The sequence below is a fragment of the Dermacentor albipictus genome, chromosome 5, assembly GCF_038994185.2.
Source record: "Dermacentor albipictus isolate Rhodes 1998 colony chromosome 5, USDA_Dalb.pri_finalv2, whole genome shotgun sequence".
NCBI classification, from domain to species: Eukaryota; Metazoa; Arthropoda; class Arachnida; order Ixodida; family Ixodidae; genus Dermacentor; species Dermacentor albipictus.
In genome coordinates this window covers 124,406,898-124,421,877 of record NC_091825.1, presented here as the reverse complement: position 1 = coordinate 124,421,877, position 14,980 = coordinate 124,406,898, and positions in this window count along the sequence as shown.

Below are 14,980 nucleotides of genomic sequence, written 5' to 3'. Positions count from 1 at the left end.
GCGCATCGTGCAGGAAGTCCAGTAAGGCTCTGTGACGATCGACAGTAATCTTGACTCCAATTGCTGAATTTTTTATATGTTCTTTCAATGACTACCTTTTGAAAAGTAGGCTATATTTTTTTCATTAAATAGGTTTATTATCCGTCTCTCTCAAAGATATCTCTACTTCATTGTTTTATCACCTAACCAACCTCATTCAATTCCTCATTTGCTTGTGAATCCTCTTCGTAGGTATGTGCCACATTGAATAGAAATCAACATCAACCTGCTGAAGTCATCATCATTATCAGCCTATTTTTAAGTCCACTGCAGTACGAGGGCCTCTCCCTGCGATATTCAATTAACCCTGTCTTGCGCTACCTGATTCCAACTTGCTCGTGCAAATTTCTCAATTTCATTACCCCGCTTAGTTTTCTGCCGTCCTCGACTGCGCTTCCCTTCCCTTGGCACCCATTCTGTAACTCTAATAGTCCACCGACGACCTACCCTACGCATTGCATGGCCTGCCCAGTTTCATTTTTTTTTCTCTCTCTGAATGCCTACTACAATATCGGCTATGCCCGTTTGCTCACTGATCGACACCACTCCCCTCCTGTTTCTTAACTCTACCCCTAACATTTATCTCTCCATCACCCTTTGTGCGGTCCTTAACTGGTTCTCGAGCTTCTTTGTTAACCTCCAAGTTTCTGTCCCATATGTTAGCGCCGGTATTATGCAATGATTATACACGTTTCTTTTCAATGACAGGGGTAAGCTCCCAATCAGAATTTGGTAATGCCTACTGTGTGCACTCCAACCCATTTTTATTCATCTGTAAGGTTCCTTCTCATGACCAGGGTCCCCTGTGAGTAATTGACCTAGACAACCGTACTCGATCCTGTACAGACTCTATGTCCAGAATAGCACCCCCGGTCAGTCTGAGCAATGCTTTTGGGTGTGTCGTGTGTCTCTGCAAGTCCCCAACAGCTGGTGCCCTATACCGTTTTCTTGGGGCTCGATCACGAAGACCTAACACAATGGTAAAAAATGGCTGTGGCTTAGCTAAGGTTACACCCAGGATGCGAAGCATACTAGCCTTTATTTTAACGCGACAGCGTTAAGGAGCTCGTGTCTCAGAAAAGCCGGTGTCGTCGGTGTCGGTATCTGCGGCGTTGCACTTCATGAATAAATCGTTGTCGCGCCGAACGCTGCGTTGTTCGACGCTCACCGAGTCCGATGCGGGGGGCGACGCCGCGAGCGACGGCGCGAGTTGGAGCCCCGTTTCTCCTCTGTCGTGACGTCACGGTGTCACGTGGTATTGAAGGCGACACCGCCGCGCCTGAGGAGCTGGGTTGAGCTCTAGTAATATGCTTCACATAAAACTGCATGGTGACAATGTTGGTACGGCGGTAAAGGGGAGCATTTTCGCATTGCATTCCCTCGTGAGAGCTAGTGTTTTGAGACGATGTCTTTCGGGCGCTGCGATTCGGTATAATCGAAGACGCAGGTGCTGCGCGTTTGAGGCGCTGCACCTCTGGTGGCATACACTTGTGTCAGACGCGGTCGCAGACACTGTTCGAGGTTACCGAACTGGTCTTTGACGAAGTGACTCTCGAAGTAATGGTTCGCTTCCCGCGTTCGGGTGAGGCCCGGTGGCATGGGTAGAGCCACCCATAACTCATAGTCCAACGCAATGCGACATATAACCACCAACCAAAGCACGCTAAACGCATTCTTGGATGTGGCAACCGGACTTGGTTCTTGATTTCCTTTTTTTTCTTTTCTGGTAATTTATTTATTTTACTATTGTTTTCTTCTCATCGGTTTCCCGCGGTCTTTTCGTAATCACTGGTACGGGGTAATCATTTTGTCTCACGGAATTTTAAAAAATCGCCTGTTACAGATAACACAATTCTAGTCCTTTAGCTGGATCATTCCGAGAGGCCGACATTACTCACACGAGAGATCGAAACACATATTCAATAAATTAGGAACAACTGTTTAGCTACTTTTTTAATTAATTACCTTACGACACTTACTGCAATTTGCAAACTGTAGCCGGGGAGTTTGCAAAGTGCATCCACTTGGAATGAGTCCACCTCGGCGCATCCGTGGAGGTTGGATTTCCAGAGTCCAAACATGATTTTACGTTTATTGAATGTCCGCACAAAGTGACACAAGAGGCTTTATTCGGACCTTGTAGAGACGCTAAAGCAATGATGCCGACGCTGCCGCGGATGTGCGGAGGCGAGAGCCATCTAGTGGTGCTGCGAGGAACCCAGCGGCGATGACGTCGTGCGCGTCCTCCGCTGTGATTGGTTGGCCTATTCGGCAAGAGAACAGCGACGCGGCACCAACGCTCACGAAAACCCGGAGAGGTTCGCCATGAAATGCTTCGCTTTTAAATGTTCTCATCCCTCTCCGAAGGATGAAATGCGCTGTTTCAGCCGTTCTGCGCCGAAGAATTCCGCTTCTCCGTCCCACTCACGCGTACCTGTCTGACGCCTAACGCGTGCGAACGCAGACCCTCGCGAGGCGTTTTCTTTTCTTTCGCGCTTAGTATATGTGTCTCGGCCGCGTATGGAAGGCACGAACAATAAAGCGTGGCAGACAATGCAGCTTGCTCCGGAAAGCGGCTGGCTGTATACACGAACTAGTAAGTCGTGCTACAGCTGTCTGCGCGGTATTATTTAGGATGGCATCCCTGCCGACGGGGCAAGGCCCGCCCGCCAGTCTCGCAGACCGAGGAGCCGTTTCGGGCGTTGACGGGATGCCTGTGATCTCGAGAAGCAGCCAGTCATCAGGGCGGTCGTTTCGCGCATTGTTCGCAGCTGCGTATGCCTCTTCCGGCGTCTACGTCGTCTGCCGTAGGGGCCAGCCCGACGGGCGATGGCTCTGTCTAAAGCTGCAGTCCATAGTCTGCTGGAAGACTATAGCTCTAGAGGATGGCGTTGGGTAGATAACGCCGCAAGGAATGCGCTGACAGCTTAAGAGCTCGTCGGCGCCTCTAAGCAATCAACCGCATTCGCGGGCGATTTCTTGAATTGTTCTTTTTACATGATTAACAGATTAGGAATAGCAAGGGGACTGTTCTGCATCATTGATGGTTTGGGAGATTGATGATGACAGTGCGACGCAGCTACCGAAAACTGAGAGCACTGTATAACGGCGTTCATTTGATGGAGGTGTGAGTGCTATTTCAGTCATTCTGATTCTGCAGTATTATGGATGGGGAATAGCAGACTTACCCCCGTATTCAGAAATGCATCTTAAGTCAAACCCATGCTTGACTTGATTTAGATGACGCCTGGCGTTAACGTGCCCAAAGACGCTCACTGAGTTTCCTTCGGCGCATTCACGATAGGCGTCACTTAGATCAAGTCAAGCATGGGCTTCAAATTAAGTTGCATTTCTGAATACGGGGGTTAAAGATCAAAGAAGAAGAGAAACTTCACTAGCGGACACCTTCAGTGTTCCATCATTAATGCTGCTTAGCCCATTGGCTTCTTAAATAGAGGCTGTCAGTTAGGGCTTCTAGATCATCTCTCTTTGATCTGTACGCATGCTTCTACGACAACATTAAAGCAATTTACTCACAAGTTCCTGCTCGTTATACGGGTCTTCGGACTGTCTTTATAGAGAACATAACGATAAAAAGGTCACTAGCTTGCGACGAAGTTTTCAGTAATAAAGTAGGATCTTCGTCAGTAAGTCCTCCCTATTCAAGTTTTGTTGCCCGATTTCTTGCTCGCGGTTACTGGATTAGCCAGAAAGGTCGCAACCCCGGAGGCTTCAGCAACTGAATTCACCTCCACCTCCATAATGTTATTGCGCGATTCCAGCTTGACGTGCACGCAACACGTCTGGTGCTCGTCCACAAACAAACCCGAGTACATTAAATTTTTCTCGCCGTCGAAAATACTCCGCGTTTAACTCGAGTTCGGAGCACGACGCGCCTCTGTGACAACCGTGCCCAACGCGGCATTCAAGCGCTTGCGTGTGCAGTTCACGCGCGTACAGTGACGTAACGAAATTGCTCGCGTCCGCCTTCGGACGACTTACTAAAATGCTCCCCCCCCCCCCTCTCCAAGCTTTTATGCGAGGCTTTCTTTAGAGCTCAGCGTAATGACATCGCGGCACCATTTCCCTGCACCTAACCGCGGTGCTTTTAGTTCAATGTGCTTGTTGCTCTGCCTTTTTTGTTCGTTCAGGGCACAAGAAAGGCATGTGTGCTGTTCTCACGCCGCCAAGTGCACGCAACTGCAGGGTCCTGCTTGAACAAGCACGTAAAATTGGCGTGAACCGGGCAGGCGCTCTGTGAAATGCCGCTCCTTTTGACAGGTTCACGAACAAAAGAGAGGTTCGCAAAGGCGGAAGTCGCCCATTGTGTTCATTCCTGTTTTCTTCCTATCTCTCTGTCACGCGTACACTGTCTTTCTGGCATGCGCTAGTACGTTTTTTTTCTTTCTTTTTTCTTTTTTTTGTCCCTCTAAATTTCACTTTATGTCGTATTTCAGAACGAACTGTCGACGTAGATATCGCAACGAAAAAATAGCAGTCGTTTTATCGTCCTATTTGTTACGTCTTTATCTTGCATGTCTCTACCGTATCGTTGAATTGTGTACTGTACATGTGTTAAGGTTTCGTGAAACTAAGACGTAAACGTTCTTTTTCTTGGAAGCTTGCTTCGGCATGAGTTGCGCATTCCGATGATAACGGAAGTACTCGATGTTGTCGTAACATCAAAGACATATATAATATCTAAGCTCATGGAGAAAAACTCATTTCTTATAGCCGAAAGTTACGTCCCAACACTGCTTCACTTGGTGTCCGATACTTGCAGACATCTTTTTGCTGACCTAATCAGTCGTTAGATAGCCCAGTGGGATTCGTTGGAAGTCGCTATCCGTGCACTGGTGCAGTTCTTTAAGTGCACCAGCCTGAGGGACTGCTTACAAGACTTCTCGTGTATCCTCCCGCGTGCACGTAGTCCTCAGTCTCTTACTCCTTTCCCGCTTTCTATTCACCCTATCCCTCCCCTCCTCCGGCGTAGGGTAGCAAACTGGACGCTCGTCTGGTTGACCCCCTTTTCTCTTCTTCCTTGTTTGTTTATTTCTCTCCTACGTAGTCCACTTATGACGAAACACTCAGACCGTTCCGAATCGACCAGTTGAGCAAATAAATGAGAAACCGCTGTGATCGAACTATTAATTATAAATCCATCTCCGCCCGCACACTTACAAGCGTATAACTTTGTTTTAATTGGCAACAACGAGGAGTAGTTGAACCTATTCTGAATCGCCGCCATCACGCCGAATTATCTTCAGTTATCCGGATCTCACCCCGCGGTCCGTATACACATTGCGAAGCCGCTGCGGCTCGCTGTTTATACGTGATCATAATCGAGCTCTTTAGCGGCACACCGCAACAATAATTGTGGGTTCCGTTTTCGCCATTACTTTGGCCGACGATATCACTTGCATTCATTTGCAACTGCGGAACCGAAACCGTGAGGCACTACGCTCATTCGTGTGCGCTATCAATGCAGGGCACGCATACACACAGACACACACGCTGTGTCACGGCGCAGTGGGACACGCCTCGTCCGCTCTTGTCAGTGCGGCGTTGCGGCCGAGAGAAAAGTGCGCATAATGAGTGATTTGATCCGAGGGTCGATCGACTTGCTTCTCCTAAGTGCCTGCTCGTGTTTCACTCTGGAGGAGCCGTTTCACACGGAGGCGACGAGAAGGTTGCTGTGACCACGCTGGAGCACTGGACCGAGGCCAAAGCGCGATGGACAAAGCTTAGACGCACGTGCCATGTTAACAAGCGGTGGCCCCTATAGAACACAACTGACTTCGTTGTTCTTGCCTCATCTGTTGTTTTTAGCGTTTAAATGTATGCTTAGGAGGAATTATTTGCTTTCTGCTTCCGTGGAATATTTGCTCACAGTGGAATAGCGTACCTCGTTCTTGTCAATGCAGTACTGAATCATTTGTTGGAACAAATATAATATGGATGGTGCAGAAACCATCGAACAGAGAGAGAGAGGGGGGGATAGAGAGATAAAGAGCTCTTTAATGAAGCGCAGAGATTTCTGCTGGCATGTGCAATACATGCAACTCTGCATGGGGGAAGGGGGAGGGAGGAATGACCCTGTGAGAGAGAACGAGATTGAGAGGGCCGAGGAAAAAATCAATGGTGACTTAGCAGTGAATTCGAAAGAAACTCATTAGCATTAAGTCGCACCTCTTTGGCTTCCTGGATCCATGATGTAAACCGCATTCACCACATTGCAAAGTATTTTTCAGGAGCTCCCTCGACACACGTCTTGCCTCTTCGAAGAGCGAAGTGCAAATGACGGTGGTCTGGAGCAGCACACCGTCAGGTGACTATACATACATACATACATACATACATACATACATACATACATACATACATACATACATACATGCATACATGCATGCATGCATGCATGCATACATACATACATACATACATACATACATACATACATACATACATACATACATACATACATACATACATACATACATACATACATACATACATACATACATACATACATACATACATACATACATACATACATACATACATACATACATACATACATACATACATACATACGTGCCATCGACCTCTACCTTTACTACTTCCCACGCACATACACTCTCGATCCTAATGCTAGCAGACTGAAACAAAAAATATGATAAAGATGGACTTGCTATCTACATGTAAAATGATGTTCGATGTGTTACATCGGGAACGAGAGATGTGGCTTTTGGGAACAACAGATGTGTGTATCAGAGAAGAACATGGCTGCTGTAGTCGGTGGCAAAGGTTACATTCCCATATCGGTGACATAGTATTTTCTTTTTATTGAAGCAAGGCGAGACAGTAAGCTACCTAATACATCCAGATACCACAAACTGCCATTAATTATTCAGAACGCCTTCCTTTAATATTTGAACTATTTGATTTCTGAAGTAAACTAAGTTACCGCAGAAGCTGCGGCCGCTGAGAGCCATATGAATAGTGAAAGAAGTCACAAATGCACCGGGTGTCTCAGCAAACACTTGTATTTTTTTTAATTGCCTATAGCAGATAGCACAATTCTGGTCCATGTGCTGGTCTACTCGAAAAGGTGGACATTATTTGCTAAAAAATTCAGATGCATAATTGCCTAATTTCACTAAATAAGTTTTTAGCTAGTTATTTTATGACATATGTTGCAATTTACAAACTCTAGCCGGGGAGTTCGCAAGGCGGATCCACTTGGAACGAATTCTTAGGATGACACCAGTTTCGAAATATTAATTCCCGAATTTTGCGGATAAATCCGTTGGCGTTCCAGTTACTTTGGCCGACGATATCACTAGCACTCATTGAAACTGCAGAACCGAAACCGTGAGGCACTACGCTCACACGTGTGCGCTATCAATGCAGGGTACGCATACACACACACAATTTGATTCACAAAACGACGTTTTGTTAAGAAAGTAAGTGGAACGACAGTGCATTTCTACCGCAAGTTTGACGACTCATATCTCGTAAATGGTGTCACCCACATAATTATTCTCAAGTTGTATGATGTGCCTTGCAGGCTCACCCGCTAGAATTTGTAAATTGCGATATGTGCAAACTTTCATTAGTAATTTTGTTTATTAGTTAATTATGCATTACAATTTATTGTTCAAGTGTTGTCCGCCGCTTCGCGTAGACCAGCTCATGGTCTAGATATGTGCTATTTGCCACAAGCATCCTTTTTTTAAATTGGAAGTGTTCGCTGGAACACCCCGCGTATTCGCAGTATCCGCAGAAGAACAGTACATTTCGAGAGGTCACGTACAGGGTAAAAAGAGTAGTTTGCTGATCAAGGCTAAAGAATCCGACTACACAGCACGGACAAAGAACCACGCTTGACGAGCAGTTAGGCGCGCGTTCCAAAAGAGAGAGAGAGAGAGAAAGGCAAAGGAAAGACAGGGAGGTTAACCAGAGATTATCTCCGGTTGGCTACCCTGTTCTGGGGGAAGGGAAAGGGGATGCAATAGGTGAGAAAGAAAGAAGGATAAAAAAAGGAAAAAGAAAAAAAAACCTAAGCACACACACGCACGTACACACGAACTATTTCTGTGGGCACTGTCACGCAACCCGCAAAGGCATTCCTAGTCTTACGCAGTGTCACCGTACAGTCCTGCGCCACACAGTGTACTGTCACAATTTGTCATAAAGTCCCGTGTCTTTCAAGTATCGCAGCAGCGCCTTCATAGCGGATCGCGCTGATGTTCGCGTAGGCCAGGTTCCAAGGATCTTGTCTTCTGTCATTGGGCGCTTGTCCAATTTGTCTAAGGTGGCTGAGAGGACAGTTCTTTGTAGAGTAAAACGAGAGCACTGACAAAGAAGATGCTCGATCGTTTCGTTGCACCCGCAGAAGTCACACAGTGGGCTGTTGGCCATTCCGATAAGGAAAGAGTAGGCATTTGAAAATGCTACTCCAAGCCATAGACGGATAAGAAGGGTGCAGTCACGTCGTGGAAGCTCGGACGGAATATGGAGCTGTAAATTAGGGTCCAGAGTATGGAGGCGTGCACTTGTGAAATCGGATGAATTCCACTGGGCTTTCCGCGCGTTCCAAATGCTTTAGTGCACCAACGTTCTAACAAAGTTGCTACACAATGCTGTCGCGACGAACCTTGCAAGTTGCTCAGCGTTTCTCTGCGATTTCGTTTTCAAATTTATCTTCTAGAAACTGCTAAAAGCGCCGAAAGTTCGCAGCGAAAACGCTTACTCCTCGTGACGTTTGCCTTTTAGCCAAATTTTTTTCCTAACACAAACGTTATGAAAAAAAAATTGGGGGAAGCTTCGCACTAGTGGCGCGAAGACTGGGCAAACAGCGAATCTTGCAGCCCCACCTAGGTTATTCTTGGTTCGGCTAAGTTTATGCGTGGTTATGCTTGGAGACTCGGCCAAGTTTTCTGCGTGGTGCCGTCGTTAGCCCTCCCCCAAAGAGCAATGAACACTCGGTCATTAAAGTATGTACAATTTGGATTTCCCAACTTGCCGCTGAAAGTTCTCCGTGGCTCGCAGGCCCGGATCGTTTTGTCGACGCGTCTGGTTGCACGCACGCTTTTACTCGGTAACGCGAGCTCGTAAACTCCGGATCTTCTTGCAATTCGCTGTCGTTTCGCCGCCGCTTCACTGGCGCGACATTCGGGATTGGACCGAAGTCGTCGCACCCATCCCGAGTAGCGGCGCAGCGTCTTTCGCGTTACGCTTCCTCTTCGGGAGTGACGGTCTTCTTCTGTTGCCCCGTCTCTCTCTTTTCGTCGGACACCCCGGCTGTGCTGTCGGCGCGGCGGAGGAGCGAAGCTGCTTATATACCCCCGTGGTGACGTCATGGCCTAGATCCGCATCTGCGCATGCGCGGCCTCCGTACGGCGTGGCGAGGCAAATCTGCGGTGGAGCGGTGCCGGCGCGCGCGATGACGTCATCGCTCGGCGAGGTTTTGCTGCGCACGTTCGCTGGCCTAACCATTAGCGTAAACAGCATCGCTGCTAATAATACTACGTAATATTATTGACGTTGTGCTTGCGTCCCTCAGCAGCAGGCAGCCAGCACGCTAGGCTCCGTGCACCTCTGTATCGCAGCGCGGTGGCTGCCCGCTGCTGTGTGACGTAAGCGGAACGTCGCCTCGAGGGGCACGGCTTCGCGCTCGCTGTGGTTTCTTCGGGTTCGCGCGCTCTGAACGTCGAAATTTGTCCGGTCACTGTGCCGCGGATGATCGCATTTTTCCAGATCCAAAGTTTATGTGGTTTGCACGGAGAGCTCGCTTCAATTTACCATTTGCTACGAACCCGCTGAAAATAATAGTTTAAATGTTAATTCATATATTTTTTTTTCCTTTAGAGTAATTACAACGTATCTTCAGTCGGCATCGTGTTCGGCATCGCTGATGGCATGTCTCCGAAGGACATGTCCTTCCGTCCAGCCGTCCTTTTATTTGAGAATGTCCACTTTTAAATATTAGTTAACGTCTTCGTAGAAACACCCAGTATCAGTGAAGCGGTAAATCACAGGATGTGGTAGTGAAACATGTAAAAGAAAAGAAGCACGTAGGAAAAAGTTCACCGACGATTACAATACTCTCCGACGCGAAATTTGAGCGCACCTCTATACGTGTTTTGATTTGGCGCTATATTGATTTGCGCGCACTATTTGTCTCGTGTGGCCCGTTGCAAACAGATGTGGCGCCACTCCCTAGCTAATCTCGAGATCGCGAGCGGCAGCGTGTGGGGGACGCGTGGGCGCGATTTTACAGCATTCGCCGCAGACAGGCCTCCCAGACGACGCGCCGACGCGCGCTTCTTTGGCGCCATCTCGTAGCGATCATCGACAAACTACGCTTTTTTTCTTCTCACGCATTCGCCACACCCTCATACTTCGCTTTCCTCCTTGCGTCTTTCATCCCTCGCTGCCCCGCTGCCCCGCTGCACGTTCGCTCATTTATCATTCGTTCTACTCGTTCACTCGGTTACGCCTATATATATATATATATATATATATATATATATATATATATATATATATATATATATATATATATATATATGTGTGTGTGTGTGTGTGTGTGTGTGTGTGTGTGTGTGTGTGTGTGTGTGTGTGTTGGCGTATGCTGCCTAAAGCAATGTCGATCCAAGCCGTTGGCAAGAGGGCCAGCCTGTGACACCACGCTTATGCGTCTGTGAACGTCAATGACTAAATTTACATGAACGCCGACTCGATCGAGTCGAGTCAGAAATCGGGCGGACCGAGCACGACGGAGCCGCGTTTACATGAACTCGCTTCTGACGAGTCTGGACAACGACGGCACAGAGTGTCGAGCCGAGACACTGCGGGTTGACGCTGGCATGACCGGGTTTGGTCGACCGGGTCGCCAATTTGTGGAAGCCGGCGAATAGAGGTAGCCGCGGTCGCCGTGGTTTATTTTGACCGGCCAGCCATGTATGGTGCCGCGGGATCCCGGGAGCGGTCGACACCGTGGCTGCTCAGGTCGCGCGCGCTAGCGTGTTCTATTCTCGTGCTACCTGCACGGGAGCCCATCTTCGCCTGCTCTGGGGGCGATAGTCGCGCCGCGCATCAACGCGTTCGAACTGGGATCCCGGTTCCCACTGCAACCAACGTTTATAGACAAAAAAGTGCCTGCAAACGTTGATCTGCAACAGTTCAATTTCATGGGTCTAATCGCTTCGATGAGGTTGCACTGCACAGTGCTTGTCTTTACCTTGTCCCAATACTATTCCCACTGCCGGCGCGTAAATCGCGATGTCACAGTGGTCCCGCGCAAGTCTCAGCGTTGGCATGTCCGGCCCGTGTATGAAAGCTGCAACCGGGTCGGGCTAGGTCAACCGGCCTCATGTAATCGGGCTTACTCAGCCTGACTCAGCGCTCGTTCAGCCCGACCGGCTAGCGTTTACACGAACTCGACCTCCATATTCGAGTCCGACAAGTCATGTAAACACCCTTAATGAGTTCTTCAGTCAAGGCGGGAGCTCCCGCGAGCTAGGGAGAGCTGAAAGGATCTAAACTGCCCATGCGTTCCATGTGTGCGTTTTTAAGCGTTTTGCAGTAGGGCTCACTGCTGAGGCTTTAGTACATTTCGCTGGGCGTGTGTCTTTATGTCGTTTACTTCGTGCTATTCCATCTATAGAATTTGTGTTTAGACACGGTCGTCTGTTTGTGTGCGTCAATGCATGTTTGAATCGTATTGTATACGTACTGAACAAAGTACATTTCGTCTGCTGCTGATTCTGAAGTTCTGATTGGCTGGGCTGGGTTATGGCGCGTCACAAAGAGACAGGTGCTCCCATCAAATCAGCACTTCCTCAGCAGACGAAATGAACATGTCCCCTAGTACACTACTAGGTGGACACTTACAAAATACCCTGGTGTCACATGTCACATGTCGCTCGTCCTGGAGGCATAGGGAACCGGGCCAAGTGCGTAAAGGGTGATATATATATATAGATATCACCCTTTCAGCACTTGTCGCGCCAATACTTTCCAGAACCATTTTGTTTTTCCGGGGATGTGCGTCGATACCATGGCAGCACGATGTCGGCAGCGTCGACGGCGCAAACGCGCCTCGACTGTCAGTATAATTGCTATCGCCATAATAAATCCCGCAGTGCTAAGCCAATACACCAATATAGATCTTTCGCGATATATATGATCGGCCTCAAAAAAATGCAAAACATTCTATGAAATAAAAAAAAGCACCGGCCTGCGCAGCACACGCACCACCGTCACAGCGTAAACCGGAAGAGCGTCTCCATAGAAGACCGTCATAAACTGATTGAACAGGATAACAGCAAGTAGTGAAGATATTGAAAGTCATGTTTTTACTTCCATACATTTATTGAAACACACTCAGGTGTGCTTTATGGCCGGAAATGTAAGCTGAGAAGGACATGCAGCGGGCCAACAAGTGTACTTTGCTGTTTGTAAATACACTCCAAACAAGAAGCCCTGCGCGAAGAGCTGTATTGTGCACTTGACACAAATTCCATGCCGAGGTCTTCTTGCAAACAGAGCCAGGTGTTGTTGGCATCCTTCGTGTTTGCCTGAAAATCACCAGTAAAAATGAGGGGCACGTCGTGTTGAGGAACAAACGTATTCGCCAAGAAGTCCACAATGTTCCCATGTTGGCGACACATGCACTGAGCCATCCACAGCACCCTCGGATTTACGCACTGCGCAAACGTCGTAAAAGTCTACGTCCGGTGCTCCTACGAGTTTGAATGGCACACACTCATTTCCTCGTTCGTATATTGCCGCACTCGAGCACCGGTGCGCAGTTCTACTTGCTGACACGACACACCTGTAGCCGGTGATGTCATGTGGACGGCCTCAGGTCTCAGAGAAACAGAGTAGGAATACTTGGATTAATTAGGTAGTCGTGCATGACGTCAAGCCTGTGTGCAGCCAGAGGACGTATGCCTTGAGAGAGCAAATGACAAATCGGTGGGGCTGATCGAGCAGTGGAAAGCAACGTCGCATGATTGTGTCAAGGCGATGTTGTTTTAATCTATGGAATTCGTCAAGCAGTGCTCGTTCCGAGTTTTTGGCGACATGGTAAAACGTGAAGTCGTCTTCAGCGTTCCTGATTAAAAGACCATCAAGTGAAATGGCTCGACTCAGTGCCACGTACACAAGTTTCTAGTGGTGACGTTTGTTGTATTCGCAAACAACGCTAGTATATGTGCCACCCTGAGACTTACGAATCGTTATTGCTCTAGCCTGCAGCACGGGAAACTAACTGTGTGCGGCGACATGTGATGTCAGCCTTACGGTCCAACGTTGTGGTCGCCGTGCGTTGTACATTTGGTACCCACTGGGGGCGGACCGCGCTCTCAAGTACACAGCGCAACGGTGGTGCCTGTAGTCGTGCCAGACTTCCCATGGCACCACAGTCGAATCTGAGCCACAGTATTTTTGCGAGTCCCGACTCGTCTACCTCAGTGTGGGCGAGGTTCGCAACCGCATTATTGACCAGCCCGTCTATGACGTCTACGCTGATGGTTATCACATACGGCGAAGCTCCTAGGCCTCATTTTCGTCTGCTCGCACGTGAGAGTCTGCGAGACGAAGCCTCCGGGCTTCATTTTCGTCTGCTCGCATGTGAGGATCTGCGCGGTAACGCTCCCGGACCTCATTTTCTGCTGCGCGCACATGAGGGCCTTCGCGGCGAAGATGTCGGGCCGCATTTTTAGCAGCACGTACTTAGGGGGTCTTCGCCGCGAAGTTTTCTTGCGTCGTTTTCTCGATAACGAACTAAGCTGTCCGCCCGGCGTCGACGGCGACCTGCGGCTTGTTCTGCTCTCTGCACAGTGGTTTGCTGAGCCTGACGTTGCCTGGCTGCAGCCGCGCGCGTACCTCTATCAGCCGTTTCTTCAGCAGCGGTTCGCACCTTGCGAGGAGGCGCCATAAGGCGTCGCGAAGAGGCCACACAGGTAACGAGACTACGTGGCGCACATGTCACATTTCTTGATACGTGTCACAATTTGATACAAGTGGAAACTGGAGGGCCCAAAGCACTCAGCCCATAGTAACAGCAACAAGAACGGACTGTCTAATATTGCGCGCTATTCACTTCTTGTTCGCTGTGTTTCTTCTAAATTGGTTTTTCGTCATCGCCCTGGCTGCACTACAGACACGGCATTTTGCTTCGTTTCAAAGGATGCATGGTCCCAATGTGAAAGTTAAGCGTGCGCGTGCACGAAACATTAAAATGCGAATCATTTCGAGAAGTATGGCTTTATACGCACCGCAATATGTAACCGCAATGCAAAGTGAGCGTGTATCGACGTTACGGGGCGCGCCTATGACATCGCGTGATATTTCGCGCGCTAGGCGATAGCTTGTCAAGAATGGCGAGCTGCGAAACAAGATTGCCACACAGTTACGACAGGGCGACACGACGCGCACCTCTCCCTCTCCGTCGCTTCAGCTGGGAGGCGTTCAAAGAAGCGGCCTTTGCGCTGGAATCCGCCGCCTTCCACCCGCCCCATCGACATTGTGACGGGACTAGTTCGGCGTGTGTGAACAATGATTCCGGAGTTCCCCAACGCGGAGCTGATTTGACACGCATGGTCAAGCTGCCGTGGGGACAACGTATTTTGGTGCGTCTCACGCTTCGGCACCCCGCCAACGCCGTCGTCGGGCATCAGAGCGCGGTTGCCTTTGTGTCTGTAAACTGATCTGCAGAGCCGCGGCGAGTTGGTGATGAGTAAACGAACAGTCGTCGCGTCGTAGGACCGGCGGATCGAGTGTATAAAAACTGTGGTTGTGCGAATGCAAAAGACACTTCTCTTGAGCAGTCATGTTAGACTGAGTCACTTCTCTCATGCAGTCATGTTGGACTGTTACTCTTTTTCTCAAGCAGTCATGTTAGACTGATTTAATTTCTGTAAATAAA